This window comes from Bemisia tabaci, chromosome 3 (assembly GCF_918797505.1).
Source record: "Bemisia tabaci chromosome 3, PGI_BMITA_v3".
Taxonomy (NCBI): domain Eukaryota; kingdom Metazoa; phylum Arthropoda; class Insecta; order Hemiptera; family Aleyrodidae; genus Bemisia; species Bemisia tabaci.
Genome location: NC_092795.1, coordinates 35,489,903 through 35,513,483, shown reverse-complemented (window position 1 = coordinate 35,513,483; position 23,581 = coordinate 35,489,903). Strand labels below are relative to the sequence as shown.

Here is a 23,581-nt window from a genome sequence, read left to right as displayed (position 1 = left end):
ATGAATCGATAAGTGCAAAAAACTATGAAATACGTTGAATTTTTAAGATTTTCGCCGCGCAAGCTCCATTCCTTCCTCGATCCTTCCGGATAGTTCATCAAGTCATTTTTCAACATCTTCTCCTTCATTTTTTATTACACTCGCGTATGATTTTATTCTGGTGCCTGTTTGTTCTACCCGAATCCTTCAGATTCGTATCAATGATTCCCTGCAATTGTTTCATGGAATTCCGTGTAAGAAAACAACATACACGGAAAGAAAAGTTAGAGATTAAGTCCCAACTTGGACTTTTCCAATAAATTAATTGTGGCAGTACCCCCAAAATTAGGTTACCAATACAAATGTTGCGGTACTATTCCAACTTGAGTTGCTGCACCGCAAAAATTAATTGGAAATGTCTAAGTCCGGACTTAACCTTCCCTTCCGTGTATATTGTTTTCTCCTGTCCGTATCATCAAAAAAAATTAGGTAGTCTGCAGTAGTACCGCAATGGAGATGTTGCATGTGTAAGGAATTTGCGACTTGACTGTTGATTATTATGTAAAAGTTCGCGAGAAATACGATTTGGCCACTGGTTTTCTTTCAAATTAACTCCCAAGCTCAAAAAAAGCTCTCAAGTTGAGGCCAAAATGGAGGAGATATCCCACGCTATTCTGGAAGTCCACCTCTACATCAAAACAAACCCTCCATGCAAAGATAGGGAGCCAATACATTGACAGTGCTGCCACTTTATTTGGGGACCCTAAAACAGAAAACACGGCAACACTGCTAATGTATTTGCTCCCTTATCTTTGCATGGAGAGTTTGTTTTTGCATGGAGTGGACTCTCAGGATAGCGTGAGATATCCCCTCCATTTTGGCCTCAACTTAAGAGCTGTTTTTGAGCTTAGGAGATGATTTCAGAGAAAACCAGTAGCACCATCGTGTTTCTCGCGAAATTTTACATTAGAATCAACAGTCAAATCGCAAATTCCCCACACATGCAACATCTCCATTGTAGGGGCTAACCGCTCACACTTTTTCTTCCGTGTAATTTTGCCCATCATCAATTGTGTCTCATCAAAATTGTGTAATTTTTATCACCGAGAGACTCTAAAATGTTCGGATTTTCGAAACACGTTGTATGCAATGCGGTGCAATGTAATCGAAGCTTTCATTTAATGAATACTCCGCAAATTGATGCGCACGCGGTCACCGGCACTGATATCGCGATATCATTCGCGGTTTTCGCACCTGAGTTGACCACGAGGATTTCATTACCTGCCGGCCACCAAGTGTTGCCAAATTAGGCATATGAAATATGGATTGCCTTTGGTTTTCTATTAGTGTGCTTTGATTAAATCTTTCTTCATCAGGAGGTTTGCGTTTTCCTGCTGATTGTGAGACTCCGTTTCTTTCGACTAATTTCACTGATCCAGTTTCCTAATTAATTTTGAATCTTATTCACTTGGGAAAGCTTGGTAAGTTTGAACGATTTTGCCTAGGTTCAAGGCGAAGTTTTCTTAAAGCGATGGCGTACTATTTTGAAGTGACTGCACAATAGCTTTAACGCGCAGTAATGAAAAAAATCTACCCATAAATCTAATCTGTTCTTTATCTAATTTTGAGGGATGTCAACGCGAGAAGATTTCCAATTTTTCGCTGCAGATAATTAATTGATGAAGTGATAATTTCTACCCGTTTTCTTACAGTTCTCCTTGTAGAATAGTATAATTCGTATTTGCACGATTTCTATGTAGCAGAAGTGAAAATACTACCAGTGGTTGAAAAAAGCACATCTTTGGCTTTGGCATTCATTTATTTTCATTAATTATAATACATTAATGCATGCTGACCATAGCAGTGGCGGGGCGTGAATTGCGATGTATCGATTGTTCTGCCATTTAAATCTATGGTAAAGAATCGATTATTAAGGTGTTCGCTGCGAACACCCTGTTTATCGATCCTTTTCCTTAGGTTTAAATGGCATAACAATCGATATATCGCGAAGCACACCACGCCACTAGACCATAAGATTAATAACAAACTCAGTAGCAATGCATTGGATGCTGGAATGTAGTAGTCTTCGTGTTTTTTTTTCTTTTTTTCTTTTTTTTCCGAAGCAAAGTGATTTAAGAGCAGGTATTCCACTACAGGTGTTCGTCCAATCCTGAAAAAACGAAGAACTAAACTCTAGGCAACGGTGTTAACACGCAAGCTGAAGATGCTTAAAATCGCTCATTTATGAAAACAATCGCTCATTCTAAGATAATCAGATTACTTTAAGAATGTAAATGATCCTTAATCTGCCTTATTTTCTTGCGGGCAGATCATGAATGGAATTATCTTGCATTTTTGTTCCATTCCTCGGCGCGTATCGAGTTTATACTTCCAGTTGAGCGTTACTCAGACATCTTCTCTCGCTGCATATTTCATTTAAACGCCTCTTCACTCCTTCAAGTGGATCGATTATTTTGCTCAAAATTTTTATGAGGCGTTATTTGTCGGTACTATACCGTCAAATAAAACATTATTCGTCGGCACCCCACTCTTATGGCCTGGTTACACGCTCAAATTTCCGTCAAATTCCGATCAAAATGATGACCAAGATGGCGGTCGAGAGTTATCTAGATTGATGAGTAAAATTAATTATAACAGCGTGTTGATTGAAATAAGCATGAAATAAGCACGGTTGTGTGGAAATCAGATGAAGGATGAGCCCCACAGTTCCATCATCGACCATCAAATTTTTGCAGGCCGCAGAAATTTGATGGTAGATGGTGCGCACCAGTCACCATTTGATCGGAAATTGATGGGAATTTGAGCGTGTAACCAGAACACTAAATAAAACTTCATTCGTCGGTACCATATTCCTTACCAAAAAATCGTATTGGCACCGTTGTCGAGGTGAATTTACCTGATGACTTTTGGAATCGTTACCTATGACTTAAAGTTCTTACACGCTTAATCCTTTCTGCGAAAGAACACCGGGACAACAGAGTTTGGAACTTAATGGTGCGAGGGAGATGGGTTGAGGGGTTTCGAGTAGATTCAGGCAGGATGACCCCATACTTGCGCCGTAATGAGCCGTCAGATCAGCTCGAGCCCGGTAGGTAGTTATATAAAAACCTCGCCGATTGACCCCATCATCATAGAGTTCTTCTGGTATGTGCTTGCGCTGTGATGCCACTTAGCATGATAACACAGAATTTCACGAATGAGGCAAAAATTGAATCTTCAGAAATTGATATTCAGAGAAAAAACGACGGCTTATTGTTAGACAAATTAGATAGCACTGTCCGATGCAACTCGTCATCTCTCAACCGATAAACTCAACGGAGGAAACATGTAATTACGCAAAACTATTGATTTTCAACCGAGACATCACTCAATTAATGTGAACGGGAACACTGAACAATGTGACTGAGTGTGTATTTATATTTTTTCAAGCATTTGTGTGCATATTTATGGTAGGTTGGGCAGCTCATAACGCTCACAAGTTTTAAACCTCAAATTCTCAACTACGTTTGAAAAGTCGCAAGATCGCCACCGACTAATGAAAGTCTGATTTCGAATGATCGAAAAAGGCACAAGTTTTCGAAACCAGCGTTTCAACTTGTACGAAAGGAGAAATGTTCCTTTTTCGACATCAATTAAAAATATTCACTCCCAGCGCCTAGCTGCCACGGTCTTTTGTTATTCAAGTTAGAAGGATTATGATACCCAAAAGTATGAAATACAAACAACAAATATAGTAAAAGAAGCTTGATCGAACAAACATCACTGGCAAATAGCGTGAGCCGATTTATGTCTACTTACGGTGCACTGGAAAAAAAAAAACACATTGGATCTAGAGTCCAGACTCTTGAAAACATTGACAAGAAAAAATACTCTTGATTCAATCGGATTTTTGCTTGAATCAAAACGAAATCCACTTAAATTAAGAGGTTTGGTTCTTGATTTAAGCTAGATTCTGATTGAATCAATAGTACTTTTTCTTGTCGATGTTTTTAAGAGTCTGGACTCTAGATCAAATGTGTTTTTTTTTTTTCTAGTGTGTCGTAAATTCTTAGTCTGGCTTGCGATTTGGCAGTTCTGCGTCTGCGTTTATGCTAGCAGTACCCTGTCCCGTCGACAAAGTCGCATCTCTCCGTTTATGTTTACGTGCGTTGCGTTGGTATCTTGCACAAGAGACGGGAGTTCAGGGCACCTTTCGATGGGTCTGTCGGTCAAACAGCCTGAGTTGTCGCGTATTATAACTATAATTATTTGTGATCCCTCTATTTATGCTCTGTTGCCACATAATTTTGATAGCAAGCATAGGAAAACGTATTAATTTTCTTTTAAATCCCCTCTTGACCGAGTTCAAAAGAAGGAACCATCCCTCCTTCACATGGGCCGCGGCCCATGGCGGCAAATTTAGGGCGGCAATTGCATTTTTAGATTTAGGTATGAAAAAAAATGGATTAAGAAAAAAATTACAAACGAGAAAAGGCGACAAAATCTCTCATTTCCAGAGAGTACAGTAAGTTCTAATTTTGTCGTCTTTCGGTGATACAAGAGACAGCACCTTTAATTAGTCGGGTTAAAGAGAGAAACCAAACGCGCGATTTGGCCTGGAACGGTGCGGCGCAGAAGACTATGATGACGAGGACTTGAGATGAAAAGGAGAAGCCCTCGGCGTAGCGGTCGGCATGTAAGACATATTAGCGCCTACGAGATCCCATGAATACTTCACGCATTGCGTCAAACTTAGTGCGTCAGCAGTGGTCGACGTAAAACGCACAGCGCCTACAAAACTGCATGAATACTTCATGCAATGCGTCAAACACGACGCGGTCAGCAGCGGTCGACGTGAAACGCACAGCGCCTACAATCCTGCATGAATACTCCACGTATTGCATCAAACACAGTGCGGTCAGCGTGGCGCAGAAGCAGAAGTTAAACTTATTAAACCACATTTATGTTCGTTCTTTCATAATTTTGTGGTTCATTTCCCATAAATGGAAGGCCTTGTCCACACAGAGATGGGTTTACGGAACTTAACTTTCGCGCAAAGTCCCATGAACTTTTGCCAGTAGTGTTGACAGGGCTTTCGTAAAATAATGTTTCCAACACATGTAAACGCGTCTTATGCACCCCCCCCCCCTCCGGATCGTTCACTTGATGGTTTTTATCGATGTTTCAAAACGAACGAGAAAGGGGCGGCAAAATACAGGCGGCCCATGGGCGGCAAGTAGGTAAATCCGGCCCTGCTCCCTCTGAATGGAAACTTTTATCGCGTAAACCCTGTTTATTTAGATGCTGTTACAAACCTATCAGTGCAACAATATGCTTTCCTTTATAATTATTTCACGTGAACTGCATTTTGCAAGAAGGAAGAAATTTCCAGGCGCATCTTTAAAAGCTACCGTGCGCATATAGAAGTGTAAGGTATCAAACCTTGTTTTGAAAATGTGTCAAAAACGTAGGTTCCTTCAAGAGTAATGTTGTCTCTCCGTCTTTGCCTGTATTGATTGCACCTAAGCTTATTTTACCTGCTCAGTGGTCAGTTATACTGACCACCTTTTTAAATAATTATTCATGGCCGTTTTGGCGCGACATACCCTTACCAACCATGTAGTTGTACTTGGGATATGGTCCAGAATATGAAAAAAAATATTTCCGGGCGATGTTATGTTGGCAATATTGTTTTATCATCTATTGTTTACCTCCGATTCGTTGGAGGTTTGGTGCTGCCGGTGTTATCTCCAGTTTTGCGGTTGTCAGTTGCTTGTGCGACGCAAATGGTTCTGATTTAGTAGTAAAATATTAAGTCAGACTATAATGCTGTGAGAATGTCATTTGGCAAGTGAAAAATTCAAAAGTTTTGATTATTTAATTCATGCTGGAACATGGTGGTTAGTATAACTGACCACCGAGCAGGCGGCTAGGAGCTGGAACTGGATACTTGTTGCTGAGTGGATTCATCCTCTCCTCATTTTGACGATTTATTTCACTTACTTGTTTCAAACTTATTACACAAATAATTACATGACCTCGAGGTAATCAAACTTTCAGTCTGATAATTTCATTTTTTTATTATTATTATTTTTTTATTATATTTTCATCGGTAATTTTTATGATTATGTTCATATTACTTTTAATTATTGACCAAAATTATTATTTTAAAATTGCTAGTCTCATGTGGGAAAGGACCATTATCGTTACATTTCGAAAAAATGAATTTATTTCATTGCGACTGGTCTTCGATTGCCTTCTTACTTATTCCAGTTACGCTCATATGTTCCTCACTTCAAGTTTTTTTTATATATTTCTGCTCTTTTTATACTCTTTTATAATAAATTAAACATTTTTCTAAGACTAGCTTCACTCAATTTAAAAAACAGAGACTCTCTCACTTACAAACATGTAAGAAAAAGTGAAAAACTTACAAAATCTACGCAGTCAACATTTATAATTCACTGGTAAAGTTAGTATGGAAGGTAAGGGGAGGTCTGCGAGGGAGGGATGGGGGCTTAGAGGGCAGAAAGTGAATGTCTTGCGCGGATAGGTAGAGACAAGGATCATTATTTACACAAAAGTAAAAAAAACACGAAAATTATATCAAAATAGGTGAATGGGGAATTTGCGTATTCCTATCCTGCTCAGTGGTCAGTCATACTGACCACTCTTTTTTGTCAAAATTTTTGGGTAAAAAAAAGTCAAAAACATTTTTTTTCACTAATTTTGAGTTATTTAGACCCGAGAGGCCTTGGAAAACTCGAAATTACAAAAAAAAAGTTCAAAACCCATAATGTGTGCAGGTAAGGGTTAATTGAGTTGCTCTCTTAGTAGTGGCACTAGACGAAACATCAAAGCGTTTTTAATTTAAGGAATTGTTGCTCTTATACGATGCTCTGGTGGATCCCTGGTCTTCTTCCTTCTCTGGGGTGGTTCCCACGTTACTTCCGTGGTAACATTTATTTCGAGGCCAGTACAAGGGGTTAATTGCGCGCTAGGCTTCGACGCGTTTTGCTTTTTTTAGATTTCAGATCAGCAAAACGTAACAAGATCGGTCCAACACAAAGTTTTCGTCCAATTCTAACGGAGACATCTCCTTTCAAAATATACGACCTATATGGTGTCATCCATCGCGGTGGTGCATACCTTGCGGTTTTTACAACCCTGCTTTCATCCGTGTTTTACGTCGAAAAACAGGCGAATGTGTGCATCATAAATCGATTAAACCAGGTGGAAGAAACCATGGTAAGCACTACCGCGGTGGATGACGTCATACGGCGTGTTTTTTGATGAGCGATACAATCGTTAATATTGGTTGTAGAAAAGCGTTTGAAGTCGAATTATTGGTTGTCAATTCACATGCTTGAAACATCCAATTATGATTCTGTCACTAGGGCGATTGACCAATTTTTTTGTTATCACATCGTGGCTAAGACTCAAAAAGTAGCAGGTAAGACCTAGAATCCGACATTGCCATCGTGAGTGTTCCGATTTCTTTTTCTTATTGTGGCACGTACGTTTAATAGTTTTAAACACAGAAACTGACACCGAGTGTCTCTATAAGTATAATCAATCTAAAATAGAAATTATGATGGGTGACTTTTCCATGATGTTCCTCTATTGTTGTTTTTTCCGCGTGTCAGCGTGGGAAATATTTAGTTAATTGCGTAAGTAGCAGCAACAAATTTAATTTTTTTAGGCATACCTATGAATACTTACGGCCGTTGAACTCAGCCAAGAATTCTTCTTCTTTGAGAAGCCACGATAATTATCTTCAATGCGGCTGCCGAAATAGTGGTTTTGAATCTGAATGAATGCCGAGAAGTTCATCTTCTTTTGATCATTCTCCTGCACTCTCGAATATCGTCCATTTGCACCGGTGCGGTGGCGTGGCGTGCTTTTAGCGATATATCGATGGATCTACCATTTATACACCTATGGATAAGGATCGATGATCAGAGTGTATGCAACGAACTCCTGAATAATCGATTCTTTACCACAGCTTCAAATGAGGAAACATCGATGATGGATCATTCACGCCTAGCCACTGAATCGCACCTACCACCAGCCGGGTTTAATTGGACCGCGTTAAGTAGAAAGGAACCAAGCCACATCAGCTATTGCCAAATTTAACTGAGCAATTTAACTTTTTACATAAAAACTGTTGTGCGGATATTTGTGCAAATTTAAGTGAATTATCACTGGAAAAAAAATCCTAAATTTGCCGCCAAGAAGTATTCCTTCTTAAATCAAGAATTTTGCTGGTTAATATAAGCTACATTTTTGCTTAACCCGAGCATTTATTTTTCTTGAATCAGGAAAAAGTCAGCTTAAAGCAAGATAAAGAAAATTCTTGGCGGCAAATTCAAGAATTATCATGCTTGATCCAAGCTACTTTTTTTCAGTGATCTGCATCGTATGATGCAAATTCCTTAACATTTTAAAAGGAATCCGCACTAAAGTTCTTTTGTAAAAAATTAATTTACCCCGTTATATTTGGCAATAGCTGATGTCGCTTGGTTCCTTTCTGCTAAACGCGGTCCAATTTAAGTCTGACCTTTCTTCCCGAACTGATCGTAGCTATAATTTAAAGAACCATTAAATAATTCTACCAACCGAAATAGTCGATACCGCATCGGTAATGACCATTTGGCACTAACGCTCAAAAATTCGTAAGCGGTGCACTATACTTCTCACCTTCGCCCTGCTTGGATTCACTGAAAAAAGAGTTTGATGCGCAGAACGAGAATCTAGTGCGGCGTACCAGAATTTTTTAGTTATAAACTGACGTCACGTACTGGTTTATGCCGCGCACCAAACAAGTTTGGTAAGCGGCACGATTCATCTCGTTTACACCATCATCCACGGCAAATCATTCCGAGCTGTTACAAAAATGGCCGTTGCGTTGAGGTATCAACTACAAAGGTTTCGGACCCTTTTTCGGGTGCGTCAATTTAAAAGTCCCCGCTTTAATTTAAATGATTATTCTATTTTCCCGCTTCTTGGGTTGATAGTGCTGCTATCTTTAATAATTGATGTTTTTGCTATGAACAGTAAGTAAGGCAGGTTGTTGTTGGTCTGGATTGTTATCAGTGTCTTCGTCATCAAAACATGCCAATATTCTTTCTTGTATCTCTTTGACTTTAAACATTTAATTCTAATTTCACCCTATCTCATGTTTACTCTAGTATTCAACAGTTTGTTACATTACTTTTCCTAACATCGTGTCTTATGTGTGGAAAACCGCGATCGTACCAAACCGAAGTTCCGGCCATTACCAAGTTCATATCACTCAGATCCCTCACAATACATAATATCGGTAGTTTTTAGCATGTTTATTCGTTAAATATAATTACAATCAAGGATATATTTATCTTGAACATGTTCGAACCTAATTGGTTTTGTGATGCCGTGAAGTTTTGAAGCTACTCTAGCTCCTAAGTGCACTTGCCCACAATGTCGACCGAGACCTTAATCTCTTTGATTGTTTGTTTTCAAAGTAAGATTACTTTGTGCTTTTTCCATTTCCTAGTTGTCTAGAAGTTTTCATTTTATAATCTTTTCAAACGAAATTTTACTTCGCTTTTCCCTTGTCCACCTCTGAGAATGTTAAATACCAGGGCAAGATGTTGATGGATGCATGATACGCTAGATTGCCTGGGTACCATGATTTACTTGATAATTTTCCTATTTCATCTAAAACTCTCTTATACCCATGAAAATTCAATGTTTTGTGCTTAGAACTACAGAGAGATACATCAATGCACCAAAATATGTGCTCAACCGGAGAAATTCTTTAAACGCTTTTCTTCTATGATTTGGGATTTCCTGAGCGACTGCGCTAAACAGTTTCAAGGCTAATAAGGATACTTATTCCTCTCTCTATTAATCGTTAATTTGTAAATAGAAACTGTCGGTCTTGGCTTTAGATTGAATGATGAAAAATACCACCCTTACTCACCATCTTGTGCCCCTGAGTAACATTTTACATGGTTACCTTATCAATATTCATTACCTACTTTAACGCTCCAAGTAATCGCTTACAACCAGCTTCTATTCTGTACCCTGTGATTTTTGTGATTTCCTATTACTCGAAAGTTCTTGATCAATGATTGCTAAATGGCTAGTGTAAAACATCAGGTTGACAGCTTTTCTCTTGTGAGTTAGAGTTAGCATTACTCAAAATCAGTGTTTCTTATGTTTTCCTTATTCATCCTTCATATCCACCGTGCTCATGAACATAGGTTTTTTTAAACCATTACCTTTCTTGAAATCTGATTCTTAAAGTAAATGTGTCAGTCTACTGGACATTTTACTAAAAAATCAGTTCACAGAAATTATCATCGTTATGGATCTACCTACATTGAAATTCTTTGTACCCAACTGCTGTCAGATCTTACTACTGGATTTTTCAAATTGTGAAGCCTGAAGGTGAGTATCTGCTATTAAGCATCTTAAACTGTATCTTTTCTTCAAAAATGTGACATATATTCTATTAGCCAAAGTGTAAAATCACGTATCTCCATTATGAAATGAGATCCGAGAATGTTAGTATTTGTTCCGCCTGGCTGATTGAGATTCATAAACATTCCGCGAGGCGCAGCACCGCGCAGCGCTGTACCAAACGAGTTTCGTGGCGCGCGCCATTCGAATTGGTGGCCGCCACTAGGCAGCTCCGTACAGCACCTCAAACGGGTACCTACCACACCAGTTTCGTATAGCGCGTTATATCATTTTTTTCAGTGTTCGACGGGCTGGAGCTAATATTTAAATAATTACACACGGAACGAAAACCGGTCGAAAAGCGAGCGTGGCGCTCGGTCGGGCGCCTCGGAAACGATTCAATTTGAGGCACGTCGGATAAATCGTTGCCTTGTTATGACAGAAGACGGATCCACGGAAGATGGATTTTTGATGCGGCCGCGATGAAATTGATCCGCCCGCAACAGCGCTTCGACGCCACATTTCACACGGGAAAAAAAACACATTGGATCTAGAGTCCAGACTCTTGAAAACATTGACAAGAAAAAATACTCTTGATTCAATTAGATTTAAGCTTAAATCAAAAGGAAATCCGCTCAAATTAGGAGGCTGGGTTTTTTATTTAAGCTTAAATCTGATTGAATCAAGAGTAGTTTTTCTTGTTGATGTTTTTAAGACTCTGGGCTCTAGATCCAATGTGTTTTTTTTCCAGTGCACTTGCCTATCTTTTCAAAATAGTGCGAAAAATATAGAAATCGATGGAGTATACCCATGTAGCAATAAGGGTAACGCCCTTAACCCCTGATCAGCACAACCCCTGAATCCCTGTAGCACGCTTGCGCCCTCTAAGGTTTTCTTCCTGGGCAATATTGAAAAAAATGTTGCGAGATCGAGCGAGCTCATTTCAGCCTTGTGTCCACGGGACGTTTCATGAGTTTTGTCCCAAGTTCGAATCGTAGGAACGAAATTTTTGGGCTTTTTCCCCGGTAAACAAAACTACAAAATTTCTTCTCTTCTCTCAGTCTCTCTTAGGACTCGATAAGGATAGTATTAACCAAGCCGATATTTTTCCCAACTTCGCAGGTGAGATTTTTCCCTGAGACCCTTCCCAGTAGGTAAACTATGGCCAGCAGGCGAAAATTATGTCTACTCTTCCTTTAAAAAAAAAATTCTTTTTTTTTTTTACCAAGGTGTAAGTTAATGCCAACTTAGTATTTGATTTTGAAAAATGATTTTTAGTTATGAAATTTGTCGGACAGTTTAAAAATCGGACGCATATCTGTCAAACGAAATAATGCGCATTAAGACATGAGCCCTGAGACCCATAAGAAGGTATCCATAACAGGGCTCACGTCACTATGCACATACTTCCGTTTGGCAGAAATACGTCCAATTTGCAAATTTTAGGGTATTTTGTGACGCAACAAACGTATTTGAACGTTAGTCAAATGCCGTCGGCAACCTGGCAACGTTCGGTGTTTAAGTCGTTTCGGATTGCGCGCGCTAATCTGGTGACGTCCTGTGGATTTTGGCCTGGTGATGAGAGTGACGCAAGCCGGATGATGGTATTTTAAGAGCTTCCAGCTTTTGACGAAAGGAGGGGTGGGATGTTGCACAAATTTGTTGTGGATTTTTTATGTTGGCGTTGACCTGCTCGTATAGAACTGACTGGAGAACTGGGTCAGAATTAACTGTAAGAGATGACTTCAAGAGAACGGCAAGGGACTGATTTAAACACTCTGCGCTTAAGAAAAATCGGGGATTGTCAAGAACACACTGGAAAAAAAAAACACATTGGATCTAGAGTCCAGACGCTTGAAAACATTGACAAGAAAAAATACTCTTGATTCAATCAGATTTAAGCTTAAATCAAAAGGAAATCCGCTCAAACCCCCCCTCAGTTTCATCTTGGTACGCATAGAGTTCAAAAAAATTTAATTTTGACTCTATATAATGTTTGGAACTTCTTGGCTTTGTTTTTCCCGCGAAATGGTGTGGACCCAGCACCATCTCCACCTTGTTTCTAATATAAATATATAAAGAATAAAAAATATTTTAAAAAGTTCAGTCGTCATTATTACCAAGTGGGAACTGCTTCTGGTCGACTTCTCGGGTCTTGAACCAATAAATTGACCGCGACCCAATCCGCAGAGGAGGCCCAGCGAGGGGTCAACCACCCACCCCAGGAGGCGCAGTTCCAATCATGACGATACAGATGCACTGACCGGAACACGAAGGGAATCAAATTAAAAACGGCAGAAGCCGAAAATGCAGCAGAATTAAAACAGCAGGAGGAAACGAGGCCGGAGCCGGGGCGGGTGGTCCAAACACTTCGAGCACGAGTTGACCGTCACAGTTGTCGCACATGACCGAAGCATCCCAGATCATGTTGTCTAGTTTCTCATCAATCTAACCTTTGTCGTGAATTTTTGGGAAATTGAAGTTTCGGGATCAGCCAAAATATGTGAAATTCTTACGATCTTGGATCCAAAGTAAGACCTATCCTGGATCCGAAGTCCCTGAGTCTGTGGTTTTCTAGTTCTATTATTAATGGCTACGTCTATAACTCTGCCTAATCTGTATAGCTTATATCGATTCTGCAAGGCTGTGCATGCGTCCATACTGTACGGCTATGCGTGTTGTTATGTCTATGGCTTTGTCCATCATATGATTGATATGTCTATGATTACCTCCTTGGCCATGAAGGTGTCTGTTTCAACGTGCAATGTCAGATTGGTCAATACATGGCACATGTTACCACCGCTGCGCTTCTCAGTTCAAGCGAATGACTTGGAGACTTAAACGCGGTGTAAAGAAAATAAACCTTGGAATTCTGCCTGCATGAACACGGTATTCTACTGTGTCATGGAACATTTTGGGAGGAGGGTTTGCGAAAGCGCTAAGTTACTATTATCATGAGGAAGAAAATGAACTCAACCACGTTACAAGAACATCCAAAAGCACTTGGAGAGTTTTTTTTCGGAGGATACAAAGATTTTGGTTAGTTTGTACACATCCGATTGGAAAATAAATTATATCTATTGCGGGTGGTTTATATCCAACTACATATAACTGATACAACAGGGAAGAGGGTCGTGGCTATAGATGCGCTTTAAGGAAGGTTAGGAAGGCCTCTTTCAGTACTCAAACTCACTGTATTTTTTTGGTCGAAAAAAATGAAGACGCACGAAAATGAACCAACCTAATGGAATGTTTAAGCGATCAACATAAGATAGTTCGTCCAACTTGAGAAAGTTGAGATTATAAGAGAAATGACACAATTAAAAGTTTATAATTCTTAAAACGCTCACTGAGAAAAAATTACTTTCATCTTCCGCCATTTTTTTCTATGTTTACATTAAAATTCGATCCAAGCTCAGCTCTCTACAGCCCGAGGCTTTGGTGCCACCGGCCCCAGTCTTCTTTCCTCATCTGAGAGCGCGAAGCCGAGGAGTTTAACAGCACCGGGAAGTCCTACTGGGCTGCATAAATTATGCAATTATTAAAGGCATAACATTGTTTATTAGCAGGGTTCCTTGACCGCCATCGGCCGAGGCGACGCATGTAATACCTGTTACGCGGCTGGAGTGAAGCTAATGAAAACACCGTATTGACAACTTCCGATCCTCGAGCTCCGCAGGAGATGAGATCGGTAGGAACGGAAGTTCCCGCTCAATGCAGAGGTGAAGTTGTTCCCATCTTCATTATAAGAGGTATTATCTGCGGCTCCGCGGTTTTCGCACGTGGAAATTAGAAGTGATGTCTACTTTTATGACTTTAATTACATATACTAATAGAATTAAATTGCTTGTTGATACATACAGAGAGAGGTATAGGCGGAACAGACACCTCGAACGGAAGGGGGGCGTAAGAGACATCCGGGGGCGTCCTCCAGAAAATTTTTGAATTTTTGAAGCATCTGATATGCAGTTAGAGTCAATTTCATGAATTATAATTAAATGTAAGCGTCTTCCCCTCTTCTTTCCTCTGTTACTTCCTTCTTCCTTCCTTCTCTTTCTCTTCCTCCTGTTCTTAGAGCAAATGGGGGAGGGGTGGTGTACGGTACGCCCCCTAAGCCCTCCTGAATTTGTAAATGGACAGAGGTGAAAAAAAAAAAAATATTGGTCTCGGGTCAATAAATGTCTAAGTTCCAGATCCATAGGAAACTATCAAAAATAGTTCAATATACGAGCAAAATTGATGCATTGATTGCTCGTAATTGATGCATCGATGTTCAACGTGCTCATTTTGATAGCATGTCACAATTTTGAAAGAAAAGCCTGTAAAGAAAAGGAAGAAAAAAGGTTGACGTATTTTTGAAAGTCAATCATGTTTTGCCGCCTTTCCTCCATGAACCAACCTTGATTATTTTTTTTTGGTTACCCTACACTTTTTTCACGAGTAAAAGTTTGGAAAGGCTCAAAAATGTTTACTTTTTGAAGTATTCTATGATTGTATAATAGAGAGATATGCTGGTTGACTTTCAATTTGTTAAATTACTGAGGTGCTGCTATACTGATCCTTAGAATCTAAGGAAAAACCCTTGTACCTGCGAAAAAGCTTTCTTTTGCCACTCAAGTATATTACCAAATGAAACAATGTACAACGTTGCTCCTCTCTCTTGCAAACTGGAGTATTATTGATGCTTATAGGTACAATAATTGGACGTATTTCTATCAAACGGAACTATGTGCATTAAGACACGGGCCCTGAGACCCATAAGAATATATGCACAACAGGGCTCATGTCATAATGCGCATAGTTCCGTTTGATAGAAATACGTCTGCGTCCAATTGTTCTCCAAAGTAAGTTACTTTGTAAGCAGTTTGTTTGTATTTGATCAATATTATAGTCAATGCGTGTAATTTAAACTTGATTTCTGCAAATCATAGTTTGGTCTCCCGCTCTTCACATCGAATAACAAGTTGTTAAGTGAGATTTCTGTGCATCTCATCAGCCCAGACTAGGAAGGTGATGCCGCTGCCGCGCGTGCAGGTACCACGCGCATCACTGAAACAATCAAATGATGTTGGACACAATGGAAGCAAAAACGTCGACTCATTCCGTTTGCCGGAGCACTGTTTTCAGCTCTTTCCGCATCTCATTTTACCTCAGTTTTAATTTATTTTGTCTCGTACATTGATGTTCCTTTAATCACTGCTGGCTCCTAAGTTGCCGTTTCTAACTGAAGCACTAAATTACCCCATTGTACAAGATTATTTTGAAACTTTGTTCTCTCGATTGAAAAAAAAACCGTGTTAATTTTCCTCTTAAACTTTTAATTCCTAAACCTTAAAATGTATTAAAATTTGTCATACTTCGTATAGAAATGACGAAGTTATAGACAAAGGACAAAATGAAGATGCAAAGATCGAGCTAAAAGCGAATAATAACGAAAAACAATATACTCGTAATTCAACAACGTGATGTTAAAGTTAAAAGCAAGCAATGGGCCTGTTGCATGCAAGAGATACAGCCGCGCTAATAGACTTTTTAGAGGTTAAATGACACGAAAATTACGATGGTCACATTAAAAAAGTCTGAAATACACTCCTTACTGCGCAATTTGCGTTGTTAGGAACGCGCTTTTTCAAATTTCCCGCGTCTGGGGGCAGTTTTCTAATCACCGGAAACGAGCAAACGGCGGGCTCGGTGATTTCCGGAAGATGCCGAGTCGTTGTTGTTGTTGTTATTTTTTCCTTCAGTTTGTTTACAAACCCAACGTGATCTCCTACAGTGGTCCATATACGCTTTATGCGGTAACCAAATCGATCAACTTTTAAATATCCAACGCAATCCTTCTACATTTCATTTCACGATGTCACGAGCTCCGATTTTTAGGTTATGTTGTCAGTTTTAGTTGACCGGAAATAGCCGCGAGTTGCCGTTAATTGTTTCCGTTAGAAAACTGCCCCCAGACGCGGGAAATTTGAAAAAACGCGTTCCTAACAACACAAATTGCGCAGTAAGGAGTGTATTTCAGACTTTTTTAATGTGACCATCGTAATTTTCGTGTCATTTAACCTCTAAAAAGTCTATTCGCACGGCTGTATCTCTTGCATGCAACAAAACAAAATAACAAAGGCTATCATTTCATCATCATCTTGTCTTAATACCATAGAGCCAGCCTTTGGCATCGAAATGTGTAATAGACAAAGCCTAATGACTTTATCTCCGTCAATATAAACTTGTGCTCAAGATCTTCATCGTGCCTTTATTCCTTTAATCAATACACACGTTCATACGATAGTGCACAATATCATGTAGGTCGAATGATGATCATTTACTTTGTTTCATCTTTTCACCCCCCATGAGCAAGTATCAAACGGTTAAGCAAATTTTACTGAAAGTCGAAAGGTCTTAAAAAGTTATCAGGAGCCGTGTCCTGATCGAAACGTTTCGCCCGTTTATTTTCCAGATTTCGCAGTCCATGTCGCAATTCGCACCTCCAGATAATCGATAAAATTAATGGCTCTATTCTCCACGGCGCGGCGCGGGAGTGCCCGCTCGGTGCCGAAAAGGTCACCAACGATGAAATCCGCGATTGATAAAAATCTGCGCGACGTCAGATTTCGAGAGTCCTCGCCTATCATCTCACTCGAGAATCGGACTTGCAATCCATCCCGGAATGTCCGTCGAGGTGCCATCGGCTCTTCGATTGATCCTCTCATCCGGAACATTGTTGTCTAGTGGTGATGTGTTTACCAGTATTTTTGTGTGCTTATGAGTGCCATCAATGTAAATGTTGAATATTTTTGCATACCGTCTGCTAACTTTATTTCATGACTAAGGATTGGCCCGTCTTTAATCCGCTGACAAGAGACAATGGCCTCTGGGATTTGTTACAGCCACGCGCAATCCGCAAGCGCCGCGTCGCTTTCTCAATGATTCAATTTTGCCCAACAGAGGTGTTAACATCGTGCTGAAGAGGGGCGCGCCTCGAAACGTTTTTGTTTGTACGCCTGAGCACTAGCGTAGTTAAGTCAATCTTTAAGTTTCAGTTTTTCTCTTGCCAAATATTTTCTCCCGCGTCGATTCAAAAATGCATTTTCCCCCTTTCGACGTACCCTTTTTTGAGCCTGTTGCATTTCTTTGCCCGATGTTGCTCCAAAAAATTGTCTCGGATACAGTAAAAATGATGAAAAGTTATCGATGTTATAATGTAGGCAATACGTCTCATACCTCCAACCACCTCCAGAGGTGGGTCGAGAAATTTTGGATTTGGTTCAGACATCGGTTGCTGATGAGTTCAATAAACTAGTGGACTGGGTTGGAAAGACACGTTCTTCATTTAGATTTGGTCAAAAAATCAACCGCAAAAATTCCCCTAAATTTTGGATTTGGTTCAGACACTGGTTGCTGATGAGCTCAACAGACGAGTGGATTGGGTTGGAAAAAAAAGTTCTTCATCAAGACTTGGTTAAAAATAAGTCAACCAAATCCCTTTTGCAAAAATTCGCCTTAATTTTGGATTGGGTTCAGAAACCGGTTGCTGATGAGCTCAACGGACTGGTGGATTGGGTTAAAGAAAAATTTCCTCATCAGGACTTGGTCAAAAAAGTTAAACCAAATCCACTTGCGAAAATTCGCCTTTAGTCCCTGCCATTTAGAATAAGGGGCTCCTAGCCTGAGGGAGTAGTTGCAGTGGTGGCGATCGGGCGATCGGTGGGCAAGGAGCGGTGGCGATGACTATCGGGCGAGACAATCGAGCGATTCGGAGCCGAAGATAAGGTTTTAATGAGCATCGGAGAAGAATCGACTGACGGATCGGATCAACGGTTCAATCCCCGTCCCCGATCCCCGCGTCCCGGCCCAGAAATTGAATTTCGAAAGCGATCCGATCATAACTCGCCCTCCGCCCTCGCCCCAGCGCAACTTTGCAAAACCCAGCGACGACCTCAGCGCTCCCTAGCGCCCATTCTTGTCGCAGCTCTGACCTCCGATCACCAATAACGTTGTTTCAATGGTAACATCAATAGGACCGCGTTAAACAGAAAGGAACCAAGCCACATCAGCTATTGTCAAATTTAATTGGGCGAATTAATGTTTTACCTGAAAACGGTTGGGCGGATTTTGGTTCAAATTTCAGTGAATTTTCTCCGTAATACGAAGCAAATTCCTTAAAATTTTCAAAGGAATCCACACAAACGTTCTCTCGTAAAAAATGGACTTGCCCAGTTAAATTTGGCAATAGCTGATGTGGCTTGGTTCCTTTCTGTTAAACGCGGTCCAATAGATCCTATTCGATAGTTGAGTACCTTTATAGGGAGAGTAATATTATTATTTTTGCAGGTTTAATGGCTTGTACCCTTTCTTAGGGGTCTACAGCCCACTATTGACAGTATTTTTATTGTCAGTACACTGAAAAAACGAGATTAGGGCTGGGCCCTAGAATTGCTTCACCTCCACCACCACAGGGGCAGGCCCTGCGCGGGTAAGGCCCAGCCCTACCTGGACAGGGTCTAGCTCTTACCAGGTAGGGCTGAACCCTAAAGCAGGTAGATTTGGGCTCTACGCGCGCCGGGCCTGCTCCTATGGCGGTGGAGGTGAAGCAATTTTACCTACCCGCTTAGGGCTAGGACCTTCGGCGCAGGTACCAGCCCTAAAATCGTTTTTTCCGTGTAGGCATCATGGGAATTTTGGTATATCCATGCTCAGGCTTTCAAATTTTCAGGGATTAAGGCCGAGTGGAATCTATTTCTGAAGATCCACTCGTCAGTTCCATGAAAATCTGTCGCAATCACCGGGATTCGAACCCATGATCTACTGGTCTAGAGTCAGACGCCAGGGAGAGTACGGAGAACTCGATTTATGTAGCTCTTAGGGCCCAAAAGGGCGACAACGTGAAAAACGAAAATCACTAGAAAAGTGCCGCTGCCAACCTATGCATTTGGAAGATTACTCATTATGGCCGACAGCGCATTTTAAAGCTCTTTAAGGATCAAGACTTTGAAACTGAGAAAATTTATGAGAAATCAAATTAGACGTGCTTTGATAATTTTTGTTTAATAATTTTACACGGTAAAAAATTTTGAGGCAGTCCGGCAGAATCCGCATCCCAAAAATTTCGGCAGCTGGAGGATTTGCGGTCCCGGCTGTCAAAATTCGGCAGAACTACCGAACGCTCAATAGACTATGCCGAACTTTTTGCAGTTCTGCCGAATTTTGGCAGCCGGAACTGCAAATCTCGGTTCCAGCTGCCAAAATTTTCGGGGGTGTGGACATTGTCGCAAAATGACTTTCCGTGAAGGATCGTTCACACTCAGAATAATCTTCATGTTCGATTTTGCTCGTTTAGCGTGTTTTGGTGGATCTTGGGGCTGTCTCTCTGAAAGAATTTTCGGTATTTTTTAACTTCTCCTATAAAAGCTCGTTTATTTTATTATTTTAATTTGAAGCCTTCCTGTGCCATTTGCAAGAAAGGTTGAAGAAGTTCCCAGTCATAAGATTGACCATTAATGCGGCTCTCATTCTGGTTACTGGGATGTTGCAGTATATGGTAACGGGACGATCCAATCTCGCGGAGGAGCCTTTTCTCTTTTCCTCATTATAACGTCTTCATCTGCATCTGCGGAGCGTCGAAGGGGGTCAAACGACTTAGAGCGGAGTCATTGCGCGGGGGGTTGCGTCACCGGTGGTCACTGTGACCTCCTCTCACACGGCACGGCATGCGGCACCCCAGCGTAGCGGTCATCTTCCCTGCCCCCGTCTCGACGCAAATTGCTGTCGCTCTTCAATTAGTCAACTTTGCCACGTCGACTCATAAATTTGCTAAATCCTTACTTTCAAACCCTTTCGCAATCCGCAATACCCTAAGTATAAAAACACTGGAAAAAAAAAAAACAGATTGGATCTAGAGTCCAGACTCTTGAAAACATTGAAAAGAAAAAGGACTCTTGATTCAATCAGATTCAAGCTTAATTCAAGAACCAAGCCTCTTAATTTGAGCGGATTTCCTTTTGATTTAAGCTTAAATTTGATTGAATCAAGAGTCCTTTTACTTGTCAATGTTTTCAAGAGTCTGGACTCTAGATCCAATGTGTTTTTTTTCCAGTGAACAACAGCAGGAAGGGGTGGAAAATTCAAGAACCAAATTTTTTTTAAGAAAAAAAAGAAGAAGAAAATTAAGTAAAAAGTTAGAAAACAAACTGATTGCGGTGGACGCAAGCGTCGTAAGCCAGTATGTTGGAGTTTTTTGCCAACGTGCATTAAAAAAGCTGAAAATCTCAATACAGAGGGCAAAAGCTCATATGAGCACAATTTTCTCTCTAAGAGATATGCTTTTTAGTGCAACACTATAGTTACGTCCATTCAGGAAGACAACTGCAGACGCGTTTTGGCCTTGTTGGGCCAATCTTCAGTGCCGTGCACCAAGTTAGTCCAAAGTCAGTCCATTTTCCTCATTCGTGAATAGTAGGGGCTATTTTTCTATGAAACCTTGAATTTTCCTGTCCTATCAAAAATTGTCACCTTTCGGCCCTATTTATCACAAGCGCCATTCGACAGTTCAAATTTTCCGCCGCCATTTTAAATTTCTACAGAGAAATTGCTCATCGAAGCTGTCTCAACGCGTTGTCTCAACTCTTTCTATAAAGGGACTCAATTAAAAACGACTTTATGATGAGCGCAACACTGACCTACTCCAAGGAATAACCGCATCCTACCCTCGATTTTTTAAGAGAGGATCAGGCACGATGGAAAATAATTATTTCATTCAGTTTCACTCCCGACTGACAACAGCCGCGCCCGTTGCAGATCAATCCCACAAATATTCATCTCGAAGATGGGCTTTTCTTGCGGCGAGCTCTCACTAATGTCTCTATTCATTTACATTCGCATTGTCCCCAAGACGCGCAAAAAAATTCCCAAGGACGAGCTTGAGAAATTCCTCTCGCGTTCATCTGGGCAGCGATTGTCCCAGTTATTCCGCTTGTTCCTGTTATTCGCGTTTCGCGTGTCTCCGCCTCATCTCGCCACTGGCGTTGACGCGTTCGCAATTAACAGTTGTCTTCAGCTGTCTTCAACTCCTGCAAAGTTCTCCAAGTGGTACATTGTACACATTTTGACAATTGTAAGAGGAGGTAATAGATTCTTACAAATATTTTGGGTCGAGTGTTCGTTTCGTCTTCATCAACAATTGCTCAATCCCTAATATACTACGCTAGGGGTACACCTTTGCTGGCCTAACAAAGCTGGATATTGATGGTTAAAGAACAATACCGTGTTTTTGCAAACTAACGATTTCACGGAACGAAGAAAAAACATCGCCATTTTTGCAATTTTTACATTCGATATCGACGGTGTAAGTCTGCAACCACTTGTCTCGTTTATGGCGTTTGAAAATCTCCGCTCTTATTTTATTTTTTTAAAAGAGAACAAAGCGGCATCATTCCTTGAAGTTCCCGCAGGATTTTCCAGGTTCAGGAAAGAAAAAGCACGGCAGTTTTTAGGAACTGCCATTGAGTAGATTTCCATTTAAAAATGAAGCATGGACGTTTGCCACGTCGCAAACGCGTCATTTCAGCTCTCCTATGCCGAATTGGAAAAACATAAAAACACCAGCTTACGTATGTTGTCCTGTAAAATACGGCAAAGTCACTGACTCATTATTCGCCAAAATTATCTGTAAGGCGGTAATGCTCCGTAGCGCTCGATATATTATTTTCGATGTCGAATATATTTTGCAGCCTGCTGTGCAGTAAAATAGTTTTAACCATACACTGGAAAAAAAACACATTGGATCTAGAGTCCAGACTCTTAAAAACATCGACAAGAAAAAATACTCTTGATTCAATCGGATTTTTGCTTAGATCAAGAACCAAGCCTCTTAATCTGAGCGGATTCCCTTTTGATCTAAGCAAAAATCTGATTGAATCAAGAGAATTTTTTCTTGTCAATGTTTTCAAGAGTCTGGACTCTAGATCCGATGTGTTTTTTTTTTCTAGTGTATGGCCGATGCTTTAAGGCATATTACTAAAGTTTTTCATCGATCAGTTGGATCTCACAGTGCTGGGTGATCGCGAAAGATGATCATAATTTGTACATGTTTGCTCACTTGTCAAAAATTGGCAATTTACTCTCCTTCCATGGTCACCGGTTAAAGAACATCCGGAGACGAAGATAAATTCGCCCATCTCCGGTGATATGCAGGGTCCACTTTTGTGGGCGTGTTTCACGCGTGGACGACGAGTACTGTGCGAAGATTCGTCATCGGAGCTTTTAATGCACACTTCATCGCTTAACAATCCATCACTTTGCGGCGTCTTGACCGCCTTACATTTATAACCGTTTCTCTAAGCAGCCGATCGTTAGTCGATGTCAGGATCATCGTAAAAATCAAAGATCAATTTTCAGAACGGATACATGCGCCATCGCAATGGAATCTTGAAAAATTACGTTTATTGAAAAGAAGATAAAAAGCCTACGTAGGTATTTTAGTAGTCGTGAAAGAATGTATGGACTTACCTTTCGACAATTGCAAAAATAAAGCCAACTCACCGTAAACGGTTCATCAAAAATACAGAGCCGAGTTTAGTACAGTAGCCCCCTAGAGCCTCCAAATTGTTTGGGGGTCTGAAAATTTGGGAAAAGAAGCGCTCAAGTATGAATAATCAATAGACAAAGTTTTAAGAAATTCCGGGGGAGGGGGGCGAAAGAAGCCGTTTTGAATCAAGCTCTTTGGGGGTATAATTTTCTTTTCTCCTTTTGGACCAAGGGGGTGGGTCAAATGGGTCATGCCTCTGTGCCCTCCCTCCTTTTTGATCCGCCACGGCCTTTACTGCTCTACAGCTTCACCCACTTCGCTTTCTCACGTGGCAACTTCAATCGGCTAATTAACGTCTGACGTCCGTCAATCACCCCTAAACGCGGATACATTTAACATAGGTTCCGCAAATTCGGCAAATTCGACTGACAGCTCGACTGACGAGTCCCGTGCAAAATTGGTCCCTGCTTTTTCGGCAATCTCCCGATTTCACGGCCGTCGACGCGGCGGATGTGTGCTCACGGATCATGCCTTCGCAAATTCGATTATCATCCTCGCGTTGCCGCTCTTGCACCGAGAGCTCGTTTACCTCACGGAGAGATATAGAGAGACGGCCGCTATGATTTTCAACTT

At 40.7% G+C, this 23,581-nt stretch overlaps 2 protein-coding genes across 3 annotated transcripts in view; both read left to right on the top strand.

Moving 5' to 3' along the window:
* Positions 1-23,581, top strand: part of LOC109043431 (uncharacterized) — a 272,968-nt gene that overhangs the window by 151,870 nt on the left and 97,517 nt on the right. The gene's annotated exons all lie outside the window — the stretch shown is intronic.
* The window catches only part of LOC140224244 (uncharacterized), a 148,978-nt gene that overhangs the window by 97,556 nt on the left and 27,841 nt on the right, over positions 1-23,581 (top strand). The gene's annotated exons all lie outside the window — the stretch shown is intronic.